Below are 21,417 nucleotides of genomic sequence, written 5' to 3'. Positions count from 1 at the left end.
ATTCAGATTTCGTAGTAGTCTTCTGTTCATAAACCATAAATGCAATTTCCCTGTTTTCTTTTAAAACAGAGTGTGAGGCAGAAACCAAAACAGCACGTAGTTGGGTAACCAATCTTTTTCAAAATTTAATGCAAGGAGAAAGAATGTGTATGGGAGAAACGATTTGTCTTATGGTTTAAATGCCCTGATACCATAATTAAACGAAGCCACTCAGTATTGCACAGCTGTGCTGTCTGGGTCATCTCCAGACACTTCTTCGGCCTGGTACGTCATTGCCTGGAGTAGAATAGTCTTCAGTGATTAGACCCACTTCGAACTGAACTCCGATGACAAGCGAAGACGTGTCTGGAGACGCCCTGGATAGCGGTGGGATACTAACCTGACTGCCCACCGCCATACGACCCGAAAACAGGGAGTGACGGTTTGGGATGCCATTTCATTCCATAGCAGGACCCTTTTGGTTGTCATCCACGGCACTCTTACAGCACAGCGGTACGTCGACGATACTGCATGTCCCGGTGTTTGCACTTCATGGCAAGCCATTCTGGGCTGATACCTCAGCAAGACAATGCCTGCCCGCGGACGGCGAGAGGTTCACTCAAACTCTTCATGCTTGCCGAACCCTGCCTTGGGCAACAAGGTTGCTGGGTCTCTTCCCAATGAGAACATCTGCAGCATTATAGGCAGGGCCCTCCCAAGTAGCTCGGGATTCTGATGATCTAACGCGTCTATTGGACAGAATTTGGGACGATTTCCCGTACAAGGACATCGAGCAACTCTTGTAAATCGATGCCGTGCTGAATAACTGCTTGCGTATGGGCCAGGGAGGGACCAACGCATTAGTGACATGCTCAGTTTGTGAAGCTGTTTCTCTTGAATAAATCATCCTCTTTTACTGTAACTGTAATCATTTGATTGTCTGTACATGTACGTCCTTACAGATTTTCATCCCATTTTTAAAACTCCACCGTAGAGTATCGTTTTTTTTTTTAGAGTATATCCACTATGTGATAAAAAGTATCCGGACCCCCCCCCCCCCCCCAAAAACATACGTTTTTCATAGTAGGTGAATTGTGCTGCCATCTACTGCCAGGTACTCCATATCAGCGACCTCAGTAGTCATTAGACATCGTGAGAGAGCAGAATGGGGCGCTTCACGGAACTACGGACTGCGAATGTGGTTAGGTGATTGGGTGTCACTTGTCATACATCTGTATGCGAGATTTCCACACTCCTAAACTTCCCTAGGTCCACCGTTTCCGATGTGATAGTGAAGTTGAAACGTGAAGGGACACGTACAGCACAAAGGCGTACTGGCCGATTTCGTCTGTTGACTGACGGAGACCGCCAACAGTTGAAGAGGGTCGTAATGTGTAGTAGGCAGACATCTATCCAAACCGTCACACAGGAATTCCAAACTGCGTCAGGATCCACTACAAGCACTATGACAGTTTGGCGGGAGGGGAGAAAATTTGGATTTCGTGGTCGAGCTGCTGCTCATAAGCCACACGTCACGCTGGTAAATACCAAACGACGCCTCGCTTAGTGTAAGGAGTGTAAACATTTGACAACTGAACAGTGGGAAAACGTTGCGTGGAGGGACGAATCACGTTACACAATGTGGCGATCCGATAGCAGAGTGTGAGTATGGCGAATGCCAACAGTAAAATTCGGAGGCGGTGGTGTTATGGTGTGGTCGTGTTTTTCATGGAGAGAGCTTTCACCCGTTGTTGTTTTGCGTGAACTATCACAGCACAGGCCTACATTGATGTTTTAAGCCCCTTCTTGGTTCCCACTGTTGAAGAGCAGTTCGGGAATGGCGATTGCATTTTTCAACACGATCGAGCACCTGTTCATAATTCACGGCCTGTGGCGGAGTGGTTACACGACAATAACAGCCCTGCAATGGACTGGCCTGCACAGAGTCCTGACCTGAATCCTATAGAATACCTTGGGAAGTTTTGGAACGCCGACTTCGTGCCAGGCCTCACCGACTGACATCGATACCCCTCGTCATTGCAGCACTCCGTGAAGAATGGGCTGCCACTCCTCAAGAAAGCTTCCAGCACCTGATTGAAGGTATGCCTGCGAGAGTGGAAGCTGTCAAGGCCTAAGGGTCGGCCAACAGCATATTGAATTTCAGAATTAACGATGGAGGCCGCCACGAACTTGTCATTAATTTTCGGCCAGTTGTCCGGGTACTTTTGTTCACATAGTGTACACGTAAGACGTAACTAACACCCTTTTTATTTCATGAACGATTTCAGGTATGGAAATGAGGTTTTCGGCTATACGCGAAAAGGTTCATGTTTTTCGATGTGTGATAGCTAGTCTTAACTCTTAAGGTTTTTTTTTTTTTAAATAGAATGATATACTTTTCTTAACGTTTTCCGAAAACGATTGAAGAGACGGGTGCAGTGATATAACGCCTGGGAATGTTGAGGTCGAAACTCTTCGCTAAAGAATCCGAGAAATGTGCTAAAATTGGAAAGCATTGTTGCAGAGTTAGCTATAGTGGTTTAAACGCTGCCATGCTGAGCTCTTATGCGAGCCTGCGTCGTTGTTCGCAGCAATACAGGCCTACGCCTCTAAGATAAAATGTTGTTTCCTGTAGAACATCGAAACTGGGCCAGCTTTGTTTTTGTGTTCAAATGGTTCAAATGACTCTGAGCACTATGGGACCTAACGTCTGAGGTCATTAGTCCCCTAGAACTTAGAACTACTTAAACCTAAGGACATCACACACATCCATGCCCGAGGCAAGATTCGAACCTGTGACCGTAGGGGTCACGCGGTTCCAGACAAGCGCCTAGAAACGCACGGCCACACCGGCCGGCCTGATTTTGTGTAACTGCGGCAAATGCTAGCTTCTGGCGCGTCAGATGGGACTTAGGAAAACTATTTGAAGTGTGTGTACGTTTCCAAGTTTTCGTGGGAATAACTACCGTTCAGTCAGGCGTTTTTCCATTCAAACCATTCCCTTTGCTGCTTACTTGTCAAAGCCGAAACAACGAAACTGGTCATTCATGCTTGATAATGATGAACAGCCCTATTCAAGGTTGTTGTTGTTGTTGTGGTCTTCAGTCCAGAGACTGGTTGGATGTAGCTCTCCATGCTACTCTATCCTGTGCAAGCTTCTTCATCTCCTAGTACCTACTGCAACCTACATCCTTCTGAATCTGCTTAGTGTATTCATCTCTTGGTCTCCCTCTACGATTTTTATCCTCCACGCTGCCCTCCAATACTAAATTGGTGATCCCTTGATGCCTCAGAACATGTCCTACCAACCGATCCCTTCTTCTGGTCAAGTTGTGCCACAAACTTCTCTTCTCTCCAATTCTATTCAGTACCTCCTCATTAGTTATGTGATCTATCCACCTTATCTTCAGCATTCTTCTGTAGCACCACATTTCGAAAGCTTCTATTCTCTTCTTGTCCAAACTATTTATCGTCCACGTTTCACTTCCATACATGGCTACACTCCATACAAATACTTTCAGAAATGACTTCCTGACACTTAAATCTATACTCGATGTTAACAAATTTCTCTTTTTCAGAAACGCTTTCCTTGCCATTGCCAGTCTACATTTTATATCGTCTCTACTTCGACCATCATCAGTTATTTTGCTCCCCAAATAGCAAAACTCCTTTACTACTTTAAGTGTCTCATTTCCTAATCTAATACCCTCAACATCACCCGACTTAATTCGACTACATTCCATTATCCTCGTTTTGCTTTTGTTGATGTTCATGTTATATCCTCCTTTCAAGACACTGTCCATTCCATTCAACTGCTCTTCCAAGTCCTTTGCTGTCTCTGACAGAAATACAATGTCATCGGCGAACCTCAAAGTTTTTATTTCTTCTCCATGGATTTTAATACCTACTCCGAATTTTTCTTTTGTTTCCTTTGCTGCTTGCTCAATATACAGATTGAATAACATTGGCTACAACCCTGTCTTACTCCCTTCCCCACCACTGCTTCCCTTTCATGCCCCTCGACTCTTATAACTGCCATCTGGTTTCTGTACAAATTGTAAATAGCCTTTCGCTCCCAGTATTTTACCCCTGCCACCTTTAGAATTTGAAAGAGAGTATTCCAGTCAACATTGTCAAAAGCTTTCTCTAAGTCTACAAATGCTAGAAACGTAGGTTTGCCCTTCCTTAATCTAGCTTCTAAGGTAAGTTGTAGGGACAGTATTGCCTCACGTGTTCCAACATTTCTACGGAATCCAAACTGATCTTCCCCGAGGTCGGCTTCTACTAGTTTTTCCATTCGTCTGTAAAGAATTCGCGTTAGTATTTTGTAGCTGTGACTTATTAAACTGATAGTACGGCAATTTTCACATCTGTCGACACCTGCTTTCTTTGGGATTGGAATTGTTATATTCTTCTTGATGTCTGAGGGTATTTTACCTGTCTCATACATCTTGCTCAACAGATGGTAGAGTTTTGTCAGGACTGGCTCTCCCAAGTTCGTCAGTAGTTCTAATGGAATGTTGTCTACTCCAGGGGCCTTGTTTCGACTCAGGTCTTACAGTGCTCTGTCAAACTCTTCACGCAGTATCGTATCTCCCATTTCGTCTTCATCTACATCCTCTTCCATTTCCATAATATTGTCCTCAAGTACATCGCCCTTCTATAGACCCTCTATATACTTCTTCCACCTTTCTGCTTTCCCTTCTTTGCTTAGAACTGGGTTTCCATCTCAGCTGTTAATATTCATACAAGTGGTCCTCTTTTCTCCAAAGGTCTCTTTAATTTTCCTGTAGGCAGTATCTATCTTACCCCTAGTGAGATAAGCCTCTACATCCTTACATTTGTCCTCTAGCCATCCCTGCTTAGCCATTTTGCACTTCCTGTCGATCTCATTTTTGAGCCGTTTGTATTCCTTTTTGCCTGCTACATTTACTGCATTTTTATATTATCTCCTTTCATCAATTAAATTCAATATTTCTTCTGTTACCCAAGGATTTCTACTAGCCCTCGTCTTGTTACCTACTTGATCCTCTGCTGCCTTCACTACTTCATCCCTCAGAGCTACCCATTCTTCTTCTACTGTATTTCTTTCCCCCATTCCTGTCAATTGTTCCCTTATGCTCTCCCTGAAACTCTGTACAACCACTGGTTCTTTCAGTTTGTCCAGGTCTCATCTCCTTAAATTCCCACCTTTTTGCAGTTTCTTCAGTTTTAATCTACAGGCCATAACCAACAGATTGTGGTCAGAGTCCACATCTGCCCCTGGAAATGTCTTACAATTTAAAACCTGGTTTCTAAATCTCTGTCTTATCATTATATAATCTGTCTGAAACCTGTCAGTATCTACAGGGTTCTTCCATGTATACAACCTTCTTTCATGGTTCTTAAACCAAGTGTTAGCTATGACTAAGTTGTGCTCTGTGCAAAATTCTAATAGGCAGCTTCCTCTTTTATTTCTTAGCCCCAATCCATATTCACCTACTATGTTTCCTTCTCTCCCTTTTCCTACACTCGAATTCCAGTCACCCATTACTATTAAATTTTCGTCTCCCTTCACTACCTGAATAATTTCTTTTATTTCATCATACATTTCTTCAATTTCTTCGTCATGTGTAGAGCTAGTTGGCATATAAACTTGTACTACTGTAGTAGGTGTGGGCTTCGTATCTATCTTGGCTACAATAATGCGTTCACTATGCTGTTTGTAGTAGCTTACCCGCATTCCTATTTTCCTATTCATTATTAAAACTACTACTGCATTACCCCTATTTGATTTTGTGTTTATAACCCTGTAGTCACCTGACCAGAAGTCTTGTTCCTCCTGCCACCGATCTTCACTAATTCCCACTATATCTAACTTTAACCTATCCATTTCCCTTTTTAAATTTTCTAACCTACCTGCCCGATTAAGGGATCTGACATTCCACGCTCCGATCCGTAGACCGCCAGTTTTCTTTCTGCTGATAACGACATCCTCCTGAGTAGTCCCCGCCCGGAGATCCGAATGGGGGACTATTTTACCTCCGGAATATTTTACCCAAGAGGACGCCATCATCATTTAATCATACAGTAAGGCTGCGTGCCGTCGGGAAAAATTACGGCCGTAGTTTCCCCTTGCTTTTAGCCGTTCGCAGTACCAACACAGCAAGGCCGTTTTGGTTAATGTTGCAAGGCCAGATCAGTCAATCATCCAGACTGTTGCCCTTGCAACTACTGAAAAGGCTGCTGCCCCTCTTCAGGAACCACACGTTTGTCTGGCCTCTCAACAGATACCCCTCCGTTGTGGTTGTACCTACGGTACGGCTATCTGTATCGCTGAGGCACGCAAGCCACCCCACCAACGGCAAGGTCCATGGTTCATGGGGGGGGGCTATTCAAGGGAGAAAAGAAATTACTGTATTAACTTTCTTAGGTAAGAAAAAAGAGGTACCTGACCTGTCTTTGCTTGGAGACGCCTGAATGCTTGTTAAAGTAAACCATCTGCTGTCTTACAAATGTGTTTATAAATACTACTCGGAACTGTAGGTAGACAGAATAAACTTCAAATAAGCTAAACACTTGATTCAGAATGATTGTCGACATGTCACCCACAAAATAAATACTATTCTTAGCGAAATCTAGTTTTGTCCTCGACATAAGTATATACACAAATTGCTTACCATCGTCTGCAAATAACATTTGCCGTCGGCGTTCGAGACATAGATGAACAGAAGAAAACACTGGATGATGTGCTTTGGCCATTCGACAGCATATCGTGCCTGGCGTAGTTGAGGAGGAGGAGGAGGAGGAGGAGTGGGTGGGGGAGGAAGAGGCCGTTTCATGATAGACTGCGTCTTTCAGGGCTCCCCTTAGAAATAGATCAACAGGAGTCAAGTCAAGAGACATGGCCAGCCATTGTACTGCCGCATTCCGTCTAATTAAACGGTCAGACTTTTCAGTGGTATTTGCATTGCAACACGGGAAGAGTGATGTGAGCAGCCTTCATGTTGGAACCACATACACTGTCGCTTATCCAGTGGTACCTTTTCTAGAACAGATAGTGTGTTGGTGAGAAAGTGTGCATGCGTATTTCCATTTAACGTTCCTGGGATGAAGTAAAGTCCCAAGGTGGAATTTTCTGAGATATCGCACCATAGGTTTACGCTTCACGGTCGTCGTCGTCGTCTTTATTGTACCTAACAAAGCCAGTGTGGATTTTCAGCTGCCCAGTGGTGCATGTCACATAAATTTACATTACTTTGGTTCAGATACGTTTCTTCGTCGGTAAAGAGCACACGTTGAAAAAAAAAAGTAGTGTCCTCTCCCAAGCAATGCAGAACAAACCAGCAAAATTCTGGACGGTTTTCGAAATGACGTTCTCAGAGTGCTTGACGTAGTGTTAGATGACAAGGGTGGAGTGTTAAGGCGATGCCAGGTGCGAATAACACTCCTCTAGCAGATTCCACATGCCTTTGCAATACATCGTCTGCAACCATTCAACGTCTAAAGGTAGCCTGTCTGTCTTCTCCTTATTGGTGTACATGTTTGCATGCACGGAATTTTGAGGCAGAAATGCTAGTTCTGCAGTGTAGACAAACAGACAGTCGAAAGGCTTGATACGACGAAGTAGTCCAGCATGTGCGAGTTTGCAATGCAGTAGCCGTTTCTGGCCGACTTGCCTTCCAGTTTTACGATAGTTATCCGATTCTTTTCTAAAGAAACAACATTAACTAGCGATATACAAGATGGATACAAGAGTTAAGACTATTCATTACATACGGAAATTCATGCCACTTAGCGTACTACAATTTGTCGGAAACCTCGTTCGATATCTGGATCCGTTCGAGAAATAAGGGGGTGTTATGTCTTTGCTAGCAACTTTTGCCTATTTTGTACATTACTACTACTACTACTCCTGCTGCTGCTACTGGGGTGCACCCAGCCTCGTGATGCCAATTGAGGAGCTACTCGACCTAATAGTAGCGGCTACGGTCAAGAATACCATCATAACGACCGGGAGAGCGGTGTGCTGACCCCACGCCCCTCCCATCCGCATCCTCCACAGAGGATGACACGGCAGTCGGATGGTCCTGGACTACTACTACTACTACTACTACTATTATTATTATTATTATTATTATTATTATTATTATTATTATTATTATTATTATTATTATTATTATTATTATTATTATTCTCTATTATTCCCCCTCAGGAGAGCGTGTAAACTGGAGGTAATCACAGCTTCACTTCTTTTCTTTTTCTCCCAAAACCTCTTAATTCACTAACTTTTTCCTTCCTTTCGTCTCTCCATTTTTCCTGTCGTTTCTACCCTTGAGATTTGTTCAACTTTCTTGTTTTTGGTTTTACTTCTGACCTGACTCTGTCCTAAATTTCGTCTTCTTAATTTATCAGTTGTTGCAGATCACCATATGTTCTTTTGTCCGTGTGTTCTTTTGTCCGTGTGCTCTTTTGTCCGTGTGCTCTTTTGTCCGTGTGCTCTTTTGTCCGTGTGCTCTTTTGTCCGTGTGCTCTTTTGTCCGTGTGCTCTTTTGTCCGTGTGCTCTTTTGTCCGTGTGCTCTTTTGTCCGTGTGTTCCCTTTTGTCCGTGTGTTCCCTTTTGTCCGTGTGTTCCCTTTTGTCCGTGTGTTCCCTTTTGTCCGTGTGTTCCCTTTTGCCGGTGTGTTCCCTTTTGCCGGTGTGTTCCCTTTTGCCGGTGTGTTCCCTTTTGCCGGTGTGTTCCCTTTTGCCGGTGTGTTCCCTTTTGCCGGTGTGTTCCCTTTTGCCGGTGTGTTCCCTTTTGCCGGTGTGTTCCCTTTTGCCGGTGTGTTCCCTTTTGCGGGTGTGTTCCCTTTTGCGGGTGTGTTCCCTTTTGCGGGTGTGTTCCCTTTTGCGGGTGTGTTCCCTTTTGCCGGTGGTGTGTTCCCTTTTGCCGGTGGTGTGTTCCCTTTTGCCGGTGGTGTGTTCCCTTTTGCCGGTGGTGTGTTCCCTTTTGCCGGTGGTGTGTTCCCTTTTGCCGGTGGTGTGTTCCCTTTTGCCGGTGGTGTGTTCCCTTTGCCGGTGTGTTCCCTTTGCCGGTGTGTTCTTTAATTTGCTTGTTTTGACGATGTTAAAAAATTTCCTTACAAGTCTCTTTTCATCTGTCCTGCATAGGTGTCCATAGAACTGTACGTATTTTTTCCTAAGTTTATTTGTGATATCTGTGTATTTGCAGAGTTCCTTTGTAGGTCTTGTGACCCAAGTTCCGTATCGGAGAACAGCGCCATAGATTTTTGTAAGAATTTTTTGTTCTTGTTTTTCTATGTTATGAATTTTTGTCATCGCTCCAATAACTGTGGTTTCTGCCACATGCAAGGCTTCTGGTGAAACAACAGTGTTGTAGTGCTGTAGTTTTGCTTTACGAGATATTGCTGTTTTGTTGTGGTGATTCAGTGTCAGTTTGTAAGCCTTTTGCAGTTTGAATATTCTTTATGTGTTGGAAATTGTATTCAGTCTTGAGGGTTGGATGGTTTCTCCTAAGTGCTGAAAGTGAGTGACTTGTGAATTTTTTTCCATAATGTGTTTTTTGTGAAAGTGCCAAGTTGATTTTGTGTCCATATACTGATTGTTTTCATAGGAAATTTGGAGTCTGGTTTTATGGGAGTTTTCGTGTAGCGCTATCTTGGCTTCATCTGTGTTGCTTGTTAAAATAGCCAGGTCATCAGCAAAGACCAGGCATTTCACAGTGACTGTCTTTCCTTTCTGTTTTGCAGCCTGGATACCTTCGACATGGTTTTCCCATTCTTTGGTTATTTTTTCCAATACAATTTTGAAGTGTGGCAGTAAGAGTGGCAGTAAGCCGCCTTGTGCGTGAGTTTCGAATGAGTTTGAGATTTCTCCCATGAATTTCACTTTTGAGATGGTTTCTGATAAAGTTAACTGGATGCTGACAGTGGCCTTTCTATCGACTCCTAATTCTTCTAGGCTGTTAGAAAGCTTTTGCGTGTCAACAGAATCGTAAGCTTTTTTTTTAAATCCACAAATGTGACTGTAGTGTTGCGGCATCGTCTGACATGTAGTATGATTCTGAGGTTCCAGATCTGTTCAATAGAGGATCTCCCTTACCTGAATATCGCCTGATAATCGCCAATCTGTGGGTCCGCTTACGTTCAAATTGGTTCAGCAAAGCTTTGGAGAGGATTTTATAAGTTACTGGAAGAAGTGAGATGCCTCTTTAATTGTTCGGATCCGTTTTGTCTCTTTTCTTGTGGAGTGGGTTTATCAAGGCGCTCTTTCATTCTTTTGGGATGATATGTTTTCCAGACATATTATTCTATGAAATTTTGGTGCTACGTTTTTGTGGTTCAATTTTCATAATTTTGCGATAATTACAGCTTCACCAGGTGCTATACTGGTTTTTGATGATTTGATTATTTTCAGTATTTCTTCGTGTGAAGGTGGAAGGAACTCAGAGTTTGGTGCTGATTTTACAAATCGAAATTATTCATGTGTATCACAAATCGAAGCTCATACCGGCTGTCTTTCCTATTGTTCGTCAGGCGCATTTTCTCTGGTATTTCGGCAGATACTCGCAATTCAGTTTTTGCAATGTGTAGCTGACGTCAGTCGAAACAACTTCTGCTCATTACGTCCTTCATGCGCCGCCCAGCGTCGGTTTGTTTACCGTTACAAACAAAATTATTTTCGAAGTGGAATTTTACGTGCTTATTAGATAGATCGGTCCCAGATAACGCTAATGCGATATTCATTTTACCAACATGTATTAACAAAGCCAGTAAAATGAGAAATAACGAGTACTCCATCAGCTACAGCACGGCTGTCTCGCACTGACTGTTCCGGCCATGCAGAAGCGTGCTGCTCAGTCGCTGCTGGAGTACCAGTTACCCCTCGTGTTTTACTGTTTCCGTTAATACTTATCGGTAAAATGAATATAGTTACTAAACTACTCTGGTAGCGCTCTGTCGAATGGACACGTAAAATTCTGATTTAATAACAACATTGTTTGTTACGGGAAACAAACCGACGCTGTCCATCGACGATGGTCGTTGCATGAAAGACGTGTTGAACAGTATTTGGTTGGGCTTAGTCCAGCTATACGTTGAAAAAACAAAATTGCAAATACTTGCTGAAACACAAGAGAAAATGTGCCTGACAACTCTTACGAGGAACACCCTGTGTGATACATATACAAGCAGGATGTTCGGAAATTGACATAACACATTTCTAGTACTTTTAGAGGGGAGAGAGTACATAGAATATTGAATAGGGACCAATTTCTGGAAATGTAATGTTTCCGTTCTACGATGGTTTCAGTTCAGGTGCTTAACTCGTCCACTTCTGGTTGAGGAATTGAATTGGGCGAGAGGCAGTACAGTTATTAGAGAAAACACATTTATTTTTATTAACACTTAAACATTTCATGTGTACATTATTCCAAAACAAAATGGAACCGAGCATACTGTATTGGAGACGCGTAGGCACTGGATAGGTCTTGCAGCAAGGCGGACGTTTAAGGGATATCAAGTGACCATTTGACGCAGTAAAAATTATTCTGTCCATTGTACTGGGTACCAGGACAAGCAACTCTGAGACTTTTTTTTTCTTTCCCTGGCGATGAATATATTAGAATTTCTTCTGTAATTAGTATACAAACCTTACAGCAATCTTGCTTATACTAATAATAATGAAGGCTATATTTGTTTTTATATTGTATTTACGTCTCTTCACTCTATTTGGAAGTGCTGTCTGGCTGAAAAGGCCGGCCGGAGTGGCCGTGTGCTGCCTCACTAGCATAAATCAGTACGCGATTGGTTAAACGTTATCCAACCACTGGATTGGTCGCAAGGGGCCGGATGGTAGAGCTTGTTTTGCATGACCATTTCACACACGATCTGACGCCATGTGATTTTCACACACATTGATCAAGGTTTGGGAAGAATTCACCTGTCGACTCGATGTGTGACGAATGGCGCTCAAACGTGCAAGAAAAACGCAGTTGCTCTTACATTTGATGTATTATGTAAGTTGAATGTAATAAATGCTACAAAGCCTTAAAACCGGTGTATTTATTTTGAAACACCCCGTATTTGACAAAGTGTAACAAACCTTATACGAAGCAACAGACAAGAACAACCATATGGAACCATCAGAAAGGACACACAAGGAGCACGACAGTATAACACAGGGAATGACACAGTGGCCTAAGCAGACACAAATAGTGATATACATATCCAGACATAAGATAATATCAAGAGCAGCACAGTGGCTGCTAAGTCCTACATAAAGTTCTCAAAACTTGTTACAAGTAGTAACAGTTAACAGATAGGAAAGCACGTATTATTTTACGATAGTAAAGAGGTACCGATCTAGAGCTAGGATCACGTCATCTGAGGACAAGAGGGACAACGTCGCTGAGGTCCTCGCCCTCCGATGGTGAGTAGTAAAAGATCGGGCGGTGACTGCCCAGGAGCGAGAGGCTCAAAGTCTTTTTCAGGTTCTCCCTCTTTGACCGCATCGGTGGTGCCATTCAGTGAATGTAAATTGTTTCCTGTCTTGCTGTTTTCATATCTTCTTCATACATAAGTCGTTAATTTTAGTAATTTCGCTTTCCTAATTGGATTTAACTTTACATATGTTTAAAGCTGCAGCATTGTTCAATCTTTGCTAGAGGAATATCATATTATGCACGTGCACAATTTAATATTGTAAAAACACGAGATGTCTTAGTCACTAGGTGGTACATTTATGGTAAGAAGTAGCAAAAGAAATTTAAAAAAATGAACTCCCATTTCAGTACTATGCGCTACTTAATTTCATTTCGCTACCATGGTATTCAGAGGCGTTTACGGATAGCGTACAATTGTCCCCAATGAAGATTTTCCTAATTCTCATGAATGGAATTGTTGGAAAAAATTTGGAAATTTGCGGTAAGTTCCTGCGGGACCAGAGTGCTGGGTTCATCGGTCCCAATGGTTACACACTACTTAATCTAACTTAAACTATCTTACTCTAAGTTACTTATTGCACTACAAAGTGTAAGGTCTTTGTTAGCTATTTTTAGGATGGCGAGTCAAGAATCTCCACTGTAATTGGTGCGTTTTAAAACTAGTCTCACATTATGATGCTTTGAGAGTTGGTTAGGATGTGGCTAAAGACCGTCTACATTAGGTAAAACAAACTGAAACGACTACGTCCATGTCATCTAAAATAGAAATATTCCTTAGTACGAGGTTTGCTGTCTACATCTCGTAAACCGATGCTCATGCTAACGGATAGTAAAGCCGAAACATCACTTCGCAGGCCCACTCTGTCTGATGAAATGCGTAACTTAGGGCTTTCTACATATTAATACACAAGAACCTCTTCACTGATGAAAAGGCGGCTGACTCCAGTGAGTCACTAGCAAATTAAATGAAAATCTTCTAATTTTTCCTCGGCGCTGGGTTAGTCCTGCCCAGTTGCGCCTGTTTATTTAAAATAAAAGACGTATCGAATAGATAGAAAAGCAAGATGATCCTATCAAACGTGAACCTTTCACATCTGCATTGAAATGATAAAAGACAACACAATATAAATCTTAGATCATAAAGTTCCCTCCAGTTTCAGACAACTGGAAAAGCCTTAACTGTCCATAGATCTTTGTGCCTGCACATCGTACAAAAAAAAAATTACAATTTAGTAAATTTAGTAACATCTAGCAAGGATAGTTTCATATTTACTTTTATTCTGTACTCTTCACAGGAAAACGCTTTCTGGATAAGATCATGTTTAAATTGTGCCGTGCTTATCGACATCAGTTTGGTGAGTTTAAAAGGGTTAGTTACCAACTGTCGGAGAGGGACGTACTCAGATTGCTTGGCTCTTGCGAAATCTTAACGGCTGCGGTGGTAGAGCGAGAGCAGCACCTCACTGGCCTTCCATTTTCTCCCATGCGCTAATAGCAGGTCCCCGAACTCAACTAGGTGACGCAGCGCTGTCGCGCTCGTTTTATGTTCTGCAGAAGCTGGTCTCACTCCCTTCACCTTTAGTAGTTCTCAAGCTCCAAGTTCCCATTAGCTCAGAACGCGCGGAAATCATCCTTTGACAAGACGTCAACATTTCGAGAAGCAAACAATAAAACGGTATAAGAGCCTGTTAAATGAACATACCGACAAGCATAGCTTGTATCCTTCTCCCACTAATAGTAGTTGCCTTTCAAGTATTGGAAAAATTGACTTCCCCAAACATGGATCTCGCCGTGGGGAGGTGGTGGCTTGCGTGTCACAACTGTACAACATCGCAGGACCATCTGTGACGTATGCGTCTTGAAGACAGGCAGCAGCTTTCCAGAAGTTGGAGGAGTGGACTTAATAACTTTAGTCTACATGGCCTTCCTGTGCTGGTACTTCAAACGGCTGAAAGCAAAGGGAAACTAAAACTATTATTTTCACAAGGGCATGCAGCGCTATTGTGTGGTTACATGATAATAGCATCCTATCGGGTAAAATATTCCAGAGGTAAAATAGTCCCAATTCAGATCTCCTGGCGAGAGCTACTCAGAGGTATGTCGCCATCAAGGAAAACAAAACTGGCATTCTAAGGGACGAAGTATGGAATTTTAGATCACTTCATCGGGTAGGTGGGCTAGAGAATTTAAAAAGGGAAATTGATAGGTTGAAATTAGACACAGTTGACATGAGTGAAGTTCATTGACAGGATGAACAGGACTTTGGGTCAGGTAAGTACAGGGTTATAAATACAAAATTATATAGGGATAATGCAAGACCAGGTCTAATAATGAATAAGAAAATATAAATGTGGATATGTGCAGTGAACGCATTATCGTAAAGAGGAGGGGGAGAAAGCCAGATGCACCACAGTAGGAGAAGTAAGTATGCCTACAAGTTCCTCAGAGGGAGGAGATTGAAGTCATGTAAGACGATATAAAATAAATTGTTCAGTTCGTTATGGAAAGTGAAAATTTGAGGTGAGGGATTAAAATCTGATAGCAGGAAAAGAAAGCTAAGGAAACAAAAAATGTAGTAGACTGGGGAAAAGGGTGATAGGAGAACCCATCTGGTAGACTTTTACACATAGCACTATTTAATCAGTGCTAATACTTCGTTAACGATTCATGAAGGAAGGCTGTATACGTGCATGATGGATGTTAACCAGACTTCAAATTGCAAAAAAAAAAAAATCCAAGGGTAGATGCTAGCTCCAGCCATAATTAGTCGGTTATAAACAGCAGATTAAAAGTGAAGAATCTGTCGAAAGATAAATTAAGTAGATAGATGTAGAGAAATTGAAAGAACTAGAGGCTACTGATATTGTCAAAAGGAGCTTTAGACTAAGATTGACTTAAACAGTTTGAAGGAATGCAGTAGAAAACGAATGGTTAGCTTTGATAGATGGTGTAGTAAAGACAACAGAGGAAGAAATAGACGAAAGACGAGGCTCAGTAGACATCGGTGGATAACATAGGAGATAATGAAGTAATTGACGAAAGTAGAAAAATATAAGAGTGTAGCAATCCAAGCAGGCAGACGGGGGATACAGACGTCTAAAAGTGAGATTAATGGGAAGTAAAAAATTGTAGAGTTGTAGAAGCACACATGGATATTTAAATGCTATATAATCAAATGGTATGTATAGTTGACATAGAGAGGCTATCCATGCGTTAACAAATGTTCCGGGCGGCAGCGACAAGCAGCGCTGGCCGCCATATTCTGTAACGTCAGCATAGTAGTTTACCTAGATGGATGCAACATATGGACTTATATAAACATTATACACCTCTTTGATGCAACAGAAGCTTTGTTTTGTGATGGAAATCTCACGTAAAAACGATTTTTCTGAATCATAAATCGTGCCCTGTGGGTGTTTCAAAGCGACAGGGAGGGTCTGAAGGAATTGTCGAACGTCAATAGGGGAGAGGAATTTCTTCTTACGTTCCTATCTTGATGTATTCAGAATTCGAGATAGAGGCGGAGTTTATTTACTGGGTTTCATCACCTAATGGTTTCCTCTGAAAATTGGAAATTTGTGGTAAGGACTAAGGGACCGAACTGCTAAGGACAACACACACACACACACACACACACACACACACACACACACACACACACACACACACCCTTGCCCAAGGGAGGACTCGAACCTCCGACGGGGGGAGCCGCGCGAATCATGACAAGATGCCTTAAACCGCGCGGCTACGGTTTCCTCTGAATTTCGAGAAGAATCTTGTCCACTCTGAAAAGCTGACATTATCGGTACTTCACTTGCAGATTGTCCACCTCCTGGCAGCTGAGTGGTCAGAGCGACGGAATGTCATACCTAACGGCCCGGGTTCGATTTCCGTCTGGGTCGGAGATTTTCTCCGCTCAGGGACTGCGTGTTGTGTTGTGTTCTTATCATCCTTCCATCCCCATCGCCGAAATGGCGTCAACTCGAAAGACCTGCACCAGGCGAACTGTGTATCCGACGGGAGACCCTAGCCACACGGCATTTCTATTTTAATTGCAGGTTACATCACTTTGCAAAACTAAATCAGTTGAGGACAGAGGAAAACAGATAAGACATATGTACACGAAGTTAACATTGTTTAAAGGGCAGTGATGGGCATTTATTGTTAACTGGTCTACTAAATGTCGAAATATATCGTCAGCTACCTTTTATTGTCAGATAACTGTAGGCCTAGATAAAAGAGTACTATTTATTATTAAACTTTTTAGTTACTGTATATCAAAACGTGTTTTATTTCCTTTCTCTTTATTCTCTAGAGATTTGTTTTGTAGCTGCCGGCTGGTGTGGCCGAGCGGTTCTAGGCGCTTCAGTCTGGAACCTCGCGACCGCTACGGTCGCCGGTTCGAATCCTGCCTCGGGCATGGATGTGTGTTATGTCCCTAGGTTAGTTAGCTTTAAGTAATTCTAAGTTTTATGAGACTGATGACCTCAGATGTTAAGTCCCATAATGCTCAGAGCCATTGGAACCATTTGTTTGGTAGCTCAGAGCACAGCGTACAACGATATGTTTCACTCTTATTTCATCCGTTATCAAATTATCCTTGAAAGCCGGCCACTGTAAAATCAATGGTTTTGCTCGTTGAACAGTGATAATGGCATTTCTACAATGACATCACATACGTGGGCAGATGGAATGGATGAAACCTTAGACGACGAAGAAATGTGCGAAGTTCAGGTAAACACACCCAAGAGGCACAAGAAAGTTTCCAGAAAAGGACAGACAAGCGGAGTCAAAACAACGGTGTCAGACCGGGCGACAGAAAGGGAACAGTTTTCAGACAGGTGTTAACTTGATGAAATTTAGTGTAACTGAAAGAAACATGAAACCTAATAAGAGCGGCGCATTATGAACCGCATTTAGTCGTATAGAATAGCGACTCTGAACATCAACAACATAAGTAGTTTTTAAAATTGCGTAGGTTGAATCGCTAAAGAAGGGCTCGTCGACAATCAAGTGGAAATCTTGTCAAACTGCGGAGGTGTGGCTGTCACAGTCCACAACACCTAGGTTATCAACATTTACGCACCATTTGGCAGAAGTAAAAGACGCAACAGAACCTAGTTATAAAAAAAGAGGGGGGAGGGGGGGGTGGAAGGAGAAATCATTCTCCTCTTCAGAGTGCACCAAGACAATTTTAGCTAAAGATTGTACCTGTCTCTTAAATGCTAAAGATAAAAAAAAACCATTTTCATACATCACCAGAATTAGGCTACTTAATCCAAGAGATGGGCTTAACTGACACATGGGAGTTTAAGAACGAGAATGCGCCTAGTTTTAAATTTATCATGAATATTTTTGCACGTCGGCAAGATAGAATTCAGGTATCCAACAACTTGAAGAACCGACTTGTACAAAGTGAAGAATCGGCCATCAGGCTTAAGAAACACGTAGCGTGTATACATACATTCGGTAAGGATTAAAAAAAAACACCGATCGAGAAAGAGGAACGTGGAAACTGAGTGTTTACAAGATGAGAAATGCCACTTGCAATGTAGACGAATATGGGAAAAATGTGAACGGAAATTAGCATGAATAATTCTGAAGTAACCTGGTGGCTCAAATGTCCCTGGCCCAGAATACGACAACTTTTGATGAACTGCTCTCGGAAATAAAAGGTTCTGGTAGAGTATGTGAAGATCCAGAAAATAAAATCTAAAATTTTGTCGCTGAAGCCGAAACCATCAGATGGATGTAAAATGTAATGTGAACCGGACGCGGTGTAATATGAAGGGCCAGGTTGCATATAATGAATCGTGCGTTACCACATTCAACTAGTTAAATAGATTCCAGATTTTGCACACTTCCGAAACATAAATTACATAATTTCTTTCTCTAAGTAATGAGCATTATAAATTCGTCAATAAATGTAAAAGTCTGCAGTATGTTAAGCTGACAGAGTCAGGTTCGAAATTGTTGTAATCGAACACTTGTATTCACTTTCTATTTCACGTATCACTATCAGTAACTAACTACAGAATTTAGTTACACTCCATAAGAGTAAGAGGTATAAAACTTTGTAATAAGGGGATTGGTGGAATTAGCCAGATAATTATCTATTTTATGTATTGTTAAACGAATTGTAAAAACCAGTTTTCACGCAAGAAGCTTACATTTCACGATAGAGAACATAATGTAACAATTGGTAGATGCTTTTGTAATCAATTGATGAATGTTAAGAAACGCAGAGTCAGTATATCGTAACATTTCCGATTGTTGAAATGTATAAAAAGCTGCAGCCATTGTTGTGGTACAGACATCAAAATTTGGTTATGGCCCATGTCATTGAAACTCGTATTTTTATTGTATCTTGCTAAAGCTTTGTGACTGCATATTTTGATCTCTGTAAAGAAGTGATACTAATAAACGGCAGTTAATTGCAAGCCTGATGTCGTCTACATTATTTAGAGAACATATTCAAACTATTGATTAATCAGCCCAACGATCTGCAGATAAATACCCCAGATCTTTGTGGACAACAACACTAAAAATCAGATGAGTATTTGCAATTTCATCTTAAGTGTTAATTCTGCTTCGTTAAAATTAACAACTACGTGACACACACACTCGTCAGAAAGGGTGGGGAGGGGGGGGGGGGGAATTGACACGTGGGTTGCTAATTTTAAAATTTGGAATCAGTTACTAGCCATACCACAGCGGAATACTGTACACCACGAAGAAAACTTTCTATCTCGTCGTATCTGAAAGGAAAAGCGCACTAAGAGAAATATCGGCGGAAGTAAAAAAAAGAAAGTCAGAACACTACACAGCACAAAGCATGAAATAAAGGAAGGCATCTGCAATCACTCCACCGACTTGATGTCCGGTGGATCTGTTGACAACAGCGCACAGCAAGACCCCTTACGGTAGGGTCGGTCACGGCGTGCCAGACCAGCGCCACCTAAGCGATTTATAGGTGGTGTTGGCCAGACGAGGGCACTGTGTGCGGGCCGCGGGCCGGCCAAGACTCGGCCTGTCTCAGCTTTGCTCGTTCCTCTTCGTACAGCGCGACATTTCATCCAGCATAACTGTGCGGCATTTTTCAGCCGGCAAGATTCCCTTTAGCGCGGCAGTATCGTGGTGTCGGCGCAGTTTACCCTTCACTGTTTGTTCGTCGTATGACGGACGTTCACATGTTCAGTGACTGACTCCACAAAATGAGACAATCTGTCAATCTTTCGTCATAAACCTTTAGAAATGAATGTGAATAACAGAAGAGAGGGTTGAGAATCCTCAATATCCATTATGCAGTTACATAATTGACGTGTACTGCAAATCTGCTATGAAACGACATTACAACAACATGTAGAAATAATTAAAAGACTTACCTGACAATGAAAGAGCAAAAAATTACCACGAGCGACACACGGGGTTGTTCTGTACATCAAGCTAAATTTGCAAGTATGGAACACGTGAACAAATTGTATTGAATATCAGATATCGCCCGCATTATTCAACCGGTGATCTGAAAGGAGAGTATGTAGAATTAATATATTACTGCTCAGTACGTTTGTGAAGTCAAGGGGCATGTCTGAAACGATTTTTCGATTTAAAGCCCGCTGTTGTTGAATTTACGAAGGAAAAAGCGTGTAAGAATGAAAATCAGAACATCCGGAATGGATTGCAGTCCTCACATTTTGAGTGGACTTGACTGCACACTGCCCATCGTGAGAAAGTGCAAGGTGAGAAACAACTAATTATAGGAATAGTTTTATAAACGTTTTTGAGGATACTATCAGTCTTACATGTCTTCCAACTGGTTTCGAGACGGTTTGCCACTTCAGTTGAAAGGGCCGCTTTGCATGTGCTGATGTAACTAAATGATTTTTAAAGTAATTTCCCGTTTTAAAGACAAATCGCTTATGATAATACTGTCCAGGACGTCTACATTGTTCTCCTCAGGGAGAGTTTGTGTGTCTGTAATGGGTTTGGAAACTACTTCCATCGGAATATGTTGCTGAAGGCCTTTTTTTCGATTATGAGACATAATAGGCACTGTTACGTAGGAAACTGAATTCGATAATCTGTGAACTGTCTCCGTTTTTCTGTCTGTATGGCGACACGTTGTGCCAGATAAAAATTGTATTATGTCTTCAGCGTGCCAAAAGTAATTAAGTAATACGGAAAATTTGTTGCGTTTGTTTGTTATTGAGAAATACGGACCCAAGACGTATGCTGTACGACTGCATTGCCATTTAAAACCGAGCTAGATAGCGCAGTGGTGAGCATACTAGACTCGCTCGCATTCGGGAGGATGACTGTTCAAACCCACGTCCGGCCATCCAGATTTCCCTAAGTCGCTCCACGCAAATGCCAGGATGGTTCCTTTGAAAGAGCACGGTCGATTTCCGTCCCCATCTTTGACACAATCCGAACTTGTGCTCCGTCTCTAATGACATCAATGTCGACGGGTTGTTAAACCCAATCTTCCTTCCTTTCATCCCACTTAAATACGGCGCGTTCGCCGTTTACTGCTCTTCCCCCTCTGCCCGCTCAGACAGCATGGCATGGTGGTAGGGGAAATTTTCAGTCTCACTTGACGCTGTGGCACACCGGCCAGGGAGTGGCCTGTGTGCCGAATTCTTTGTCACCCCTGCTTTAAGCAATCTTCAAAGAAAAGTAATCAATACCGACACAAAAAATCCCACGCTGGAGATCGACAAAGACGACCTGGAAACTGCAGCAGCACACAGTCATAAAAATAAATTGTCGGATCCTGATGGTATACCGGCAGAATTTTATCAGATTTTCCTAGAGCAAATGAAGACTAAATTGTTGTGCACATTCAGTGAACTAGTGATCCCTGTCGCAGAAATACCAGATATCTTCGCGGAAGGAATTATTGTTTCAGTATACAAAAACCCAAACAGTGATTCATCCAAAACCTAAGACCCATAGCATTGCTTAATAGCGATTATAAGATAGTGGCTCGCTTACTAACTCAAAGGCTCAAGACA

General features: G+C 42.2%; 1 protein-coding gene across 4 annotated transcripts in view; it reads left to right on the top strand.

Moving 5' to 3' along the window:
• LOC126298945 (uncharacterized) overlaps positions 1-21,417 on the top strand; it is an 828,858-nt gene that overhangs the window by 327,957 nt on the left and 479,484 nt on the right. The gene's annotated exons all lie outside the window — the stretch shown is intronic.

Source organism: Schistocerca gregaria, chromosome X (genome assembly GCF_023897955.1).
Source record: "Schistocerca gregaria isolate iqSchGreg1 chromosome X, iqSchGreg1.2, whole genome shotgun sequence".
NCBI lineage: Eukaryota > Metazoa > Arthropoda > Insecta > Orthoptera > Acrididae > Schistocerca > Schistocerca gregaria.
Note: the sequence above shows the minus strand (reverse complement) of the source record. Positions and strands in the feature narration are given on the sequence as shown.